General features: G+C 44.4%; 1 protein-coding gene and 1 long non-coding RNA gene across 3 annotated transcripts in view; one reads left to right on the forward strand and one right to left on the reverse strand.

Annotated features, from left to right (window-relative positions):
- Window positions 1-4,009, reverse strand: part of ACVR1 (activin A receptor type 1) — a 127,720-nt gene extending 123,711 nt beyond the window's left edge. For both annotated transcript variants that reach the window (XM_059394001.1, XM_059394000.1), the window contains exon 1: window positions 3,903-4,009. The gene's annotated coding sequence lies outside the window, so the exon portion shown is untranslated. The remainder of the gene's footprint in view (window positions 1-3,902) is intronic.
- Window positions 4,010-4,662: 653 nt separating this feature from the next.
- On the forward strand, window positions 4,663-7,519 carry LOC132012966 (uncharacterized). Its single transcript, XR_009402824.1, has 2 exons — window positions 4,663-4,836; window positions 5,438-7,519. It is a non-coding gene; the product is annotated as an uncharacterized LOC132012966 (long non-coding RNA).
- The last annotated feature ends 4,889 nt before the right edge of the window (window positions 7,520-12,408 follow it).

A 12,408-nucleotide genomic window follows, 5' to 3' on the forward strand; every position in this document is an offset into this window, starting at 1 on the left:
TTAAACTAGCAGGGCAGTCAAGAGCAGTCTACGGCCAACTGCTAAAAACGAAGAGGTAAACCTTCCACTTGGTTTTTCTGAGAGCTGGAACTGGCCACAGAAAGAAACACAAAGTTCTCACTCCAAGAGATCAAAGAAGGCATTTTGTACCAGGAAACCGAATTCAAATTCTCATTTCCAGGAATAAAGCCACAGGGCCCAATATTTGCTTGGGAAAATGAAACAGGAGACTATGTGGACTCCGGCTAAAATCTCCAATGGCTTCATCTCCCAACCTCGCCAGTTTCACGCTATTAACATTTTGCCCAGGCTTTGCTTTACCTTAAATACTGGTTTGCCAGTCTGAACGGTCAGTCACACTCACCCACCGGCAAGAATGAAAGCATTGTAACACTTCACGACAGCATTTCTTGCCCCATCCTGAGCACCAGATGCATGCGACAAGGTGCTGTTGACAACTACCAGCTTTGGCTCAGGCCCAGCCTCTGGAAACCACAGTCAGGAGAAACCATACTGCAACCACTGCTATTATTTTGGTCACAATATTGAAATGAGAGTGGAAGCAGGAGAATACAGACAAGGGGACATACCTCAATCTCATTCAGGTATGACAACAATCAGCTTGCTTCAAAATTGTCACCTGGGGTCTTATCAATCAGTCAACAGCATTTGCCAGCCTACGTCGCACAGGCACCAAGCTGTCTATAGTCATAATAGTACAATGAACTATCCCCTAAGTAGTCATTATGTTAATAGTCATGTGTTTAATTTTCCTTATCTTTTTGCAAAAAAATAGGTATCATGTATGTAGGTTAGAAAGTCTAAAAACAAAATCAGCACCCCTGAATCCACCATTCAACCCAAAAACCCAGAGTGTCACCAACGCTAGATCATCTACCTACCTCTCCACCCTGATCCCCAGGTCCCTGCAACACACACACACACACACACACACACCCCAAGTAATCACTTTATTGTAAGTATAAATGTATCTTTATGATTAACTCCCATTACTAACAAGTGAGTTGGCTTTCCAATTATGGCAGTGATATATTGTTTCCTCTTAAAAGATGACTTCTTTTTAGTTTTTCTAAGGTCAATCATTGCCTTAAAAAAAATACTAAATAATTAATAGACTGACACTTAGCCATGGTAAACTCATCAAGAAGGTGTATGAGGGAATGAAGTATGGCAAACACTGACAAAAGAGGCTGAAAACATGGGTTCCAGAGTCTCACAAACTCCTAGCTCAAATCCCCACTCCACCACTGACTAGCTCTACAACTAGAACAACTCCCTCAATTTCAGAAAGCCTCAAATTTCTCATCATAAAAGAGGCACATAATAACAAAACATATGATTGCTGTGAAAATGTCATGAAAAATGCATGTGAAGAGTGGAGCACAGTGCCTAGAACAAAGCCAATGTTCCCCACCCCCCATTCCTGTCACACTGGTCACCAAATTCATTCAAATCACATCAGGGTTTTGATACCATTAATAGCTTGCTTCACCCCAGTTTCTCACAAGTTGTGCATTAGATCTCTTCACATAAAAATAAATCAGGATGCAGGGATCCAACAGCAGAACAAGCACAGAAGACGGTTCCCAGTCCCAGCTCTTCTTTGTCTAATGTACTTTTTGCACGTACACACACACACACATTGATTCCAACTTCACCTCATGACCTTGAATAACAGGATCATTTTTCAAATGCATTTCTGCCCTGTCCCTTCCTCCCCCAGAAGGCTGGACTACTTGATCCAACCTTACCTAGAAGTCTATCATGATCATCACAGTATTAGTTCTGTGTAATCTAGGGTAAGACAGAGGCAGAGTCTCTGTTTACTGATTCAATCACTGTTAGCTGTTCAGTGGACAGATGCAGAAAATTTGGTAAATCACTACTCTGAAAAAAAGTCATTACAATGCTATTAATGGTATTAAGTCCCCACTTCTAAAATTAATGACATTCCTGAATAAGGCAGACTCCTCCATCTCTATGCTGCATCCTTAATATTCTTTTAAGTTACTTAGAGATAACAGGAAACTTATTCAGATTCAAATGATCACTCTCTTCCAAGGTATAAAAGTTGTAAAACTATGACCTAAATCAAGCCTTTACTTAAAACCCACTCTCTCCATTTCCATAAAAATTCACCCAAACCTCCAGAAAAGTAGCAACCCAATCCCTCCCTATCCCAGCCCTTGATTTTTGCCATCTATCCAGAATTTACAGCAACATCATTCTCCACCTTTTGAGTATCATCTGCCACACAATTCCCATGGATTTAAGACCTACACACTTCAGCTTCAAAAGACTTCCGTTTTGTTTTTCTGTTTGTGTTTTGACTTCCAGGCCAGCAAATAAAAAGGACTGACTCACACAAAGTGATTTGGTCTTAAAAGCCAGGTGGATCCAAGTTCTGTCCAGGTCTAGGACAACCTCCTGACCCCTGTGTCCCTATCAGTGAAAAGGGTGAGGCCCATATTTCATACTTAAGCATACTGTAAAGCTGGACGGCGAGGCCAGTGTCTGAGGTCAGCACAAGTCTAGTGTCTGCTGGCTGCCCAAGCCTGGGCCCCCAGCCAGCCACCCACCTCCAGAGACAAGTGCCAAGACATACTATAGTGTTTCCATTTAAGGCCTGCCACTTGGATCAGCCCATCTCTGAAATTTCTTAACACCACCTTTCCAGGAAGAATTTTTTTGGGGGAAAAGGGAGGTGGTGTCTATTTTTTGCCACCGCCTTCCCTTGGGCTGTCAGAGCAGTCTGCATCTCTGGGACAGGATTCTTTAAAACCACTGGGTTATATCTAAGTCTCAATTAGAGGGCCTCTTTTCAAAAATATATAAACTATGTATGAGATCAGTCCTTCTTCTCATCATCTAACTCCCATCACTCACACACCCTCTCTCACACACACAACCCTCAAAAAAGAAAGCCCAATAAAATTAACAGATCCATTGATTACTTTGCTACCTCTCTCCAAAAGCCAAATGAGGCACAACTTTTTAACCAAGACTTTTCTTCTGCTACTAAGTGGAATGTTTTATTCCCTTAAGTAGCTTCCTCTACAGCTTTTCTCCCATGCAGGAACGTTCAAAACTCCAGGGAGAGGAGGTTGGGGGAGGGGGTAGACATATCTGGCGAAAACTGGACAGACGTTAGCCAGCCTAGAGACCAAAGGAAGTTAGTGAATCCAGCGGCCCCAGAGGCCCACATCTCTCCCCAGCGCGCCCCAGGTTCTAGACTCGCTGTTTTGGTTACAGTGTTGAAGGAAGGGTTTTAAACTTGGCAAAGTACCGTGCAACATCTGTAACCACATTTGCCTTCTGGGGATCGGGAGATGAATCCCACATTCCTGGCTTTGAAGCTTTTTGAAACTGCAGCTAGGAAGAACGGAGGGCGGGAGGGAGTTGAGCAGAGTTTATTGGCTATCTCTCCAGCAGAAAATTCCTCTTGGAAGAGACGGAATATTTTGAGGGTGGGGGTGATTAGCCCATCCCTTTACCCTGTACCAAGCTCAGCTGAGAAGGTGAGCCGCGGGCGACCAGATCGATTTACAAGTCAGCGGCGCACACCCTGAAGGAGTTCACTACACACACACACACAAACACACACATGCTGCAACCCGGAGACACCCCCCCACCCCCCGCCTCATGCCTCTGTCCTCTCCCCTACCCCACCAGCAGTTCAGGCCCAGAGCAAGACCGTTTTGTTCCGCGGCTGCTTCCCCCACCTAGAGTGGATGAAGCTTGGGGGAGAAAGGAATGAAAGCGAGGGGGAGGCACCGCAGACGCCCACCTTCCCACCCCCAATCCCAGCTTCTCCTCCAGCCAGGCGCCCTCCTCCCTCGGTCCTCCCCGCCCCCGCGGCGCGGCGGGCGACCTGCCCTCACCTCTGGTCCCGCCGCGGCCGGGGCTGAGCCGGGGGAGGCGGAGTGCGAGCCAGCCAGGCGCTGCAGGTCGGCGCGGAGCGGCGCGGCACGGCGCGGCGCGGGGCGGGGCGGGGCGGTGCAGCCGGCGAGAGAGCCCGGAACTCTGCGGGGCCGAGGGCCGGCGGCCGGCCCCGAGCGGCGGCCGCGGCGGCTGCAGCCGGGCGGTGCGAGCGGCCAGGGGCTCTCCAGCCCTAGGGCCGGCGCGGCTGGCTGAGGAGCAGCCTGGCAGCGGCGGCGGCGGCGGCGGCAGCCACCCGGGGGAAAGAGCCGGGGGAGGGAGGGGAGGCGGGGTGAAGAGGAGGAGGAGGAAGGGGAGGAGGGCGGGCGGAATAAACTTCCCGAGGCGCAGCGGCTCGGGCTGGGAGGGCAGCCGCGGGCGGGGCGGGCGGCCCGTGGGGAGGCTCGCCCGAGGGGCGGCGGGGGAGACGGTCACAGAGAGTAGAAAAGTTCCCCCGGCGCGGAGGGGGAGGCTGCGGCGGCGGCGGCGGCTGCAAAGAGCAGGAGCCGGAGCGGGAGGAGCGGGAGGAGGAGGAGAAGGAAGTGGCTGCGGAGCGCTCGGCCAATGAGTGTCTGGAGCTGTGATTAACCAGGCAGCAACACATCATTTCCTCCCGGCGCGGATCCAGGGAGCCGGGAGGGAGAGGGAAGGCGGCGGGGCGGGGCCGTCCCCGCGCCCCCTGCAGGCGCCCGGCCGGGGGCGAGCCCGCCGAGCCCCGACGAGCCTGGCCAGGCCGCCCCCGACGCGCCCGGCGCGGTCTGGCGGGCCCGGAGGAGCTGCGAGCGCGCAGCCCGCGGGGCTTCTCAGAGGCGGGGCGGCGGCGGGGCAGGCCCGAGCCGGGCTCCCGCGGCTGGGGTGGGGAGGAGGAGAGGCCGCGCGGCGCGGGTGAGTGCCCAGGTAGGCGCGGGCGGGGCCGTCTGGACAGCTCCCGGGGGCGCGCGGGGCGGGCGGACGGCCTCCAGGTCCCCGCGACTGCGGGAGGCGCGCGGCTGGGGTCCTGCAGGTCAGCAAGAAGCCTCAGTGTTCTCATCCAGGCCATTTCTGACCTGCCTTCAAATCCCCTTCTACTTCGCTCATTTCCTTGCAAGGTCTGGGGTTATGCAAGAGCTTGCCATTTTCGCAGTTGGCCTCCTTGACAATAAAAATAAGCGGGAGGGGTGGGGGATGAGGGGACGGGGAAGGGGGCTTCTGCAGTAATCTAGCCCTGTCCTAGGCGCCAGGGGAGCTTACTGTGGAAAGGAAGGAACATTCCCCGCCGCATAGAGGCTGACAACCTCGGTCCTTAGATACACAAAAACACTCCAGTGTGCTAATATTATCCAGAGCATCAAAAAGGCATTCGGGGATCAAATTTTGCATGGTGCCTGCTGATGTAAGGAAAGCACCAAGCCATTTCCTCTGCCCTCTAGAAGCTTATAATGTTCGGTCCTATCACAAAGCAAAGTAAGAGCATGAAACCAATAAATGGGGATACCATAAAGTATTTTTATCTCTACAGGTTCCTTCATGCCGCAGACATTTTATTGGGTCACTGCAGTACTGCAAAAGGTTGCAAAGGAAATGGAAGATCTGGTCCCTGCAGGTCAGAAGTTTACAATCTAATTAGGAACGTAAGACACATATACATGAAACAGCTAGAAAATCATCCCCAGGTGTGATGTAAGCAAGAGGACCGAGAAGGCTGGTGGCATTTTTTCGTGAGGGGAAAGCCTCTGTACCTGTGTGCTTGCTTGGTGAGAATCAGGAGAAGAAATTCCAGGTCGTTCAAGCCAGAGGGCCTATGTGTATCCTTACTCTGTAAAACAGTAGAACAGGGACATGAGTGTCACTTGGCTGAAGCTCTGCCACTTATAAACTGTGTGACCTTAGGCATGCTTTTAACTTCTCTGAAGGCAGTAAAGCCTGTCTCCAGGTTTGTTGTATGGTTCAAGTGAGTTTACACTTACATGACAGGTGTTGGGCTGTGTGATTGTTCCCCAGTTGGGTCCATTTATGGAGTCCTCATTTTACTGGCCTCTTCTTGATGATCTTTCTAGTCTTCCCTAGGCTGTAAGCTCCATGAGGGCAGGGACCGGGTTTGGGTGTGTTCACTGTATACCCACGTCATGCCTAGCAGTGTGGCACATGCCGGTGCCTGATAAAGGTTTGCTGAATAAGTGAATAAATGAATTAATGTTTCCTGTTAGGCTTCTAACTGTTCATTGTACGTGTTCCTGCAGTAGTAGTCTCATATGACTGGCTCCATGCAAAACCCTCTAACTCAACCTTCCTGGGACTAACTTGTATTCCAGGAGACTCTGGGAGGATTCTAGGTAGTTCTTATGGCCTTGTATTATAAATTGATGATTATTCATGCATGGGTGTATGTGTAAGGCAGGAGGATCCACAAGGATACAGCCTGTCACACAAGCCCTGTCCATACAAGGATAAAGCCCAGATACAGTCCTTTGGCTTGGACACCTTAATTCAGGGTTGTTCAATCTCCACACTATTGACATCTTTGGCTGGATAATTTCTGTGAGGTGTGTCCTGTGCACTGTAAGATGTTTTGCAGCATCCTTCCTTGACCTCTATCCATTAGATGCAAATAGGATGCCTTCTCTCCACAGTTGTGATGGTTAAAAATGTCTCCAGACATGGTTGAATGTCCCGGTTGGGGGGGGGGGGTGGCAAAATTGTCCACTATTGAGAACCCGTGCCTTAACCCAACATCTCATCCACTGATTTAACTATGGTGGAGAAATCACACAAGTAAAGTAACTTGAAAGAAATACATCTTCTGTTATTCCAAGATTCTTAGATCTTTTCCATCACGACTCTTGTTAATTAATTGCCTGCTGCATTGAGAATGGGCATCTCTTCTGTTTTCTGCCTATCCTCCTCCTTTACACCCAGATCAACATGTTCATTTCTAGAAGTCAACAGCTTTCAACAACTATTAGGAAATAGAGTCTTGAGCAACCTAAGAGTCCTGTATAATATTCTTCTATAAAATATGGAGAATTCATTCCATAAAATTTTGCAGAAAGCTTCCCTCTCATAATTAAGCCCTTACTTTCCACCACCTCTCTGCACTCAGATTGTAAGTAATACAGAATATAAATTGTACTTTTTAGAAATTACTGCATTTAAAATATTTAAGGAGCTACTTTGAGTGATTTTCTTTCATCTTGAAGCCATTCCTTTTTGGTTCAAGAAAGAGTTTCCCTTTCCTAGTAGCATAGAGAACATGGCTTATTAAAACCTATAAAGCAAAAATCAGCTTAGTTATACATACCAAATTCCAGAAGCAAGTTCTTTAGAAGAATAGCAGGATGTATTAGAGCTGGTGGTCTTGATGAAAATCCTGATGGATTGATGTGCTTTGGTTCAATTACTAAAGATTTCTTGAAGAAAAATAAAGATTAATTGTTGAAGGAATGAACTAATTCTGATAAGTCTGTTCACTCAGTCTGGGCATGTAAACCAACCCAAAACTCTGCTCCCAGCAGGCAATAGCTCTATGTTTACAAGGTGAGCAGACATTTTTGTTCAGCAACACTGTCATCTGTCTCTTTAAATAAAGTTATTTGAAACATTGCTTTTATAGTTTTGTTCATATTTCGTTTGGGTTTTACGGTTGTGTAATGGTTACAGGCATACGGAAATTAGTTTACATCTAGTATAGTGATTATTCACACTTAGGTTGAGTGTACAAAGTAGGCATCCAAACTGCTTAGAAAAAGGGCAAAGTTTGAGGGTTGGATGTGGTGTATGGAGAAGCAATTTCTGTTCCGTTAGACTGGAAATAGGACACGTATTGCAGGGATCCCCAAGTTCTCTATGAAACCCAGGAAATTTGTGTTTTTGCTTCTGTTACAATATTTTTAAAAGAAATTAATATCGTATTAAATATGCATATTCCGGATCATATGAATATCATGTAGCCGTGATCCCACTACCCTTTTTTGCTCTGGAGCTGTAAGAATATGCAGTTTATTTAAATGCTATTTTAATAAGAATAAGGCATCACTGAAGTCTGTAGAATTGTTTTCCTTTTAAAGGTGTCTATACATTACTCAAATGTGAGAAATACTGACCTGGCTACATCGTAACTGTTCTTAGAGAATGATGAATTTATTGAATAATAATAACCTGGAATTTATTCCTAAGCCTGAGGCCATAAGAAACCATTATTATAGTCCAAAGACGGAAGTGACTGGATCAGAGTAGTAGGGGGTGGAAGAGACAATCATAACCTATAAGGGTCACTTAAAATCCTATCATGCCTGGCACCCTTGCCCCAAAAGGCAAACATTTAACCAGTCAGGACAGACATTTGTTTACCTTCCAGTTAAACTTTCCCAGGTGTACAAATGACTCATTAATTGTTCACTTCATACAAGACCTTGGCCATCCACCATATTCAGGGAATTGTGGGAGCTGCTCAGGGAGTCCTCGAACTGCCTACAGTTACTCCCCACTGGGTTAATCCAGACACTCAGCCCAGCAGGTTACACACAAACCAGTGTGCAACAATCGGCCAGCCATGTGATAAAAGAGGCATTACAAAACCATTGCAGAAAGCAAAGATTATTCATTAAACATGGTTGAGGCACTTGGAGAAAAATCCTGTTAGTGCTCCCTTTCACACCATTCCTGAAAATAGTTCCAAAAGGAATAAGAGTTAAATATTTTTAATTATAAATTAACTCAAAGAAAATATAAGTAGATAACTATCTTTGGATGGGAAAAAGACTTCGTAAGTTAAAGCTGTGGAAAAATAAATGCAATTGGTTGACTTGACTATGTAAAAAAATTTTCCCTAATTCTTTTTTTTTATTTTATTTTTAGGAAACATATAAGGAGGGGAAAAGCCAGGTAGCGAGGGTACTTACAACCCATACTCAAAGGGTTAAAAATCCTTAACATATCAAAAACTTTTATGAATCAACAAAATGTACCCTTTAATAGAAAGTTGGTCAGATGTTACGAATAGACAAAAATAAAATTGTCACACATGACCATTAGGAAAAAAAATTACTCTGAAATTCAAGAAGAAGGAATTCAAACAAAACTCAGATAAAATATTTCAGACAATGTATCAACAAATGAACATATTCTCTCTTGGTAAGACTGACTTTATAAAGGACACTCAGTTGCTGTGGAGAGCGTAAATGGGAAAAAAATTTTTTTTTTAATTTTTTCAATTTATTTATTTTCAGAAAAACAGTATTCATTATTTTTTCACCACACCCAGTGCTCCATGCAATCCATGCCCTCTATAATACCCACCACCTGGTACCACAACCTCCCACCCCGGGAAAAAATTTCCTTGAAGATAATTAGGTGACAATGTATCAAACCCCTTAAAAATATGTATACACTTTGATGCATTAATCCCATTTCAGGAATTTATGCTATGAAAATAGTCATCAGTCACTTGAAGATTTGTATAAATAAATTTTGGAAATGCCAGCAATAAAGCATAAGCTAAAAAAAAAAATAGAAAAATAGAATATAAAGGTAATATTCTAATTCAATAGCCCTTATAAACCCATGAATCCCTCATGTTCACATACACACCTATGATGAAAAACTGGAAGAAAATATTCCAGAATGTACAGCAATTATCTTTGGATCATGAATATGTTTGACTTTTCTTTTTTACACAGGTCTCTGTGTTCCAACTTCTCAGTAACATATCACTTTTAGAAGCAGAAATAAAACACATATAAAAAGTAGAAAGGCAAGTCACCTCCTAGCTCAGTCAGTAGAGGAGGCAATTCCTGATCTCAGTTCAAGCCCCACTTGGGCCTAGAGCTTACTTAAAAATTAATTAATTAATTAATAAGAAAGTAGAAATGCACAGATGTTAAAAGGGTCTGACAATCACAGAACAAAACCTAACCAGTAAAGATTGCATATGAATTTATATTTGTGAAGCAGGTGGTAGGGTGTAGAAAAAGGAATTTGTGCTCTTGGAGTTATGTCCATTTCTTTCAGATAATCATTTCCCAGAAGGTTCACAGCCATATCTTTTTGCCTGCATCTCAGTCTGTGACACGTTTCCTTAAAACCTTGAGGGTTCGATGCTCATCAGGACGGTCCGTGGTCTTGCTCGCATTCTGAAGTTGCTTGAATTTCTAATTTACTTAACTATGGTTAATTTAGCTACATTGTGGAGATGTGGATTTAAAAAGCTAGTCCTGTGGATGAATGCCCTCAGGACTATCAAATTAATTTCATCCTCAAATTAAACAAATATATTTCAAATATAATTGTGTGGTTCTTGGTAGACTCCAACATCACAGAGGCTTTTCATTTTTAGGGAACATTCTTTTGCTGATTGGTCCCTGAGAGCACTGGCATCGTGAAGACATTTTCATGGATAAGAAATCAAATTAATTTTCCAAGTCCTAGTGCAGCCTCACTCTACCAATATCTAAAATCTAAAGGCTTCCTTTTTATTAACCTACTTTTGCTTAATGAAACTCCAGAGATCAGCTGCTAAGGTTAATTACATATAGCAGAGAACAGCTGTGTGACCTTAGGCAGGTAACTTCAGAATGTAGAGCCTAGCTTCTCAGGTATAATAAAGTAAGGGGTGGGTTGCATCTTGGAAGTCTCTTCATTTTGAAATTCCATGGCTTGAATTGGAATGCCTAAAGAAGCTTATTATCTAACATTGCCAATGCTGCTTTTGACATTTCTGGGGGTGGAGAGCTTAAGACTTCTAGGAACTGATGGCCGAGGTGATGGGAATAAAAGCACCATGAGAAATAGCCATAGAGAGGACTGAGATAGCCTATTCTGATCGTGCAAGTCTCGGAACTGTGTGAGGGAAGTGATTTAAAAGGTTTAGCAAGGGAGGGAATGAAAAGTATGCTTAATATCACCTAACCTTACACCAAGACATCTATATCCCCTCACCAACAAGATTTTCCCCTGATGATGATTTTGTCTAAAAAAGAGATACAAATATATAAGTGCAAAAGGATATATTGTAGAGTGAAAAGTAAATTCCAGAACTACCAGCTTCCACTTCTCTCTCTTCCGCCCACTTCTCTCTCCTTAATGTCAGCTTCTCTATATCCTTACAGAAATGCGGTAGACGTATGAAATTATATTCATATTCCGTTTTGCCTTAACTGACTGAGCCACCCAGGTGCCCCTGATTATACTTTCTGGTTATAAAATTATACATGTTGTAATTAAAAATACTTTTCAAATGGGGACACTTGGTAGCTCAGTCAGTAAGCTTCCCACTCTTGATCTTGGCTCAGGTCTCGATCTCATGGGCATGAGTTCAAGCCTGCATTGGGCTCCACACTGGGCATGGAGCCTACTTAATTAATTAGCTAGTTAATTAATTAATTATTTATTTGGGGGGCACCTGAGTGACTTAATTAAGTGTCTGACTCTTGATTTTAGCTCAGGTCTTGATCTCCGGGGCATAAGATTGAGCCCCAAATCAGACTCCATGCTGGGCCTAGGGCCTGTTTAAGATTCGCTCCCTCCTCTGCCCCTCCCATCCCCCCCCCCCCCAAAAAAAAAAAAAAACACTTTCAAATGGCATGCATGGTATGATCTGATTTTTATTCTTTTTTTTTTCTTTAAGATTTTATTTATTTGATAGAGAAATAGAAATCACAAGTAGACAGAGAGGCAGGCAGAGAGAGAGAAAGGACCAAGCAGGTTCCCCACGGAGCAGAGAGCCCGAAGTGGGGCCCAATCCCAGGACCCTGGGATCATGACCTGAGCCGAAGGCAGAGGCTTTAACCCACTGAGCCACCCAGGTGCCCCCTGATTTTTATTCTTAAAGCAAGTATGTATGATGCACAGAAATGAGTTTGTAGGGCAATGGACAAAGATTCTGGCATTAGAAGTCTTGGGATGGTAGCAATGCAGGTAATCTTTTTGGTTTTTACAGCAACTTTTGAGATATAATTCACCCACCACATAATTCACCCATTTAAAGTGTACAATTCAATGGTTTTTAGTATATTCACAGAGCTGTGCAAACATCACTACAATCAATTTCAAAACTCATTCCCAAAAGAAACCCTATACATACCACCATATTTATACTTTTTTTTTTAAGATTTTATTTATTTGAGAGAGAGAGAGAAACAGCATGGGAGCAGGGTGAGGGGCAGCAGAAGGGCAGAGGGAGAAGCAGGCTTCCTGCTGAGCAGGGATCCCAACATGGGGCTCAATCCCACGACTCCAGGATCATAACCTGAGCCAAAGGCAGATGTTCACCTGACTGAGCTACCCAGACACCCTTATACTTTTTACTTTTGTGCTGTATTTCCAAAACATTCTGCAGTGCTTATTACTTTTATAATAAAAACCAACAAATCTCTTAGAAAAAATTAAAATAATACAATATTCACTATAAAAACCTACAGAGGAAATACAGAAAAGTATTTCAAAGAAGGTAAAAATCACTTAATTTTACCATTTCCAATATATATAGGTACAATA

This window comes from Mustela nigripes, chromosome 3 (assembly GCF_022355385.1).
Source record: "Mustela nigripes isolate SB6536 chromosome 3, MUSNIG.SB6536, whole genome shotgun sequence".
NCBI lineage: Eukaryota > Metazoa > Chordata > Mammalia > Carnivora > Mustelidae > Mustela > Mustela nigripes.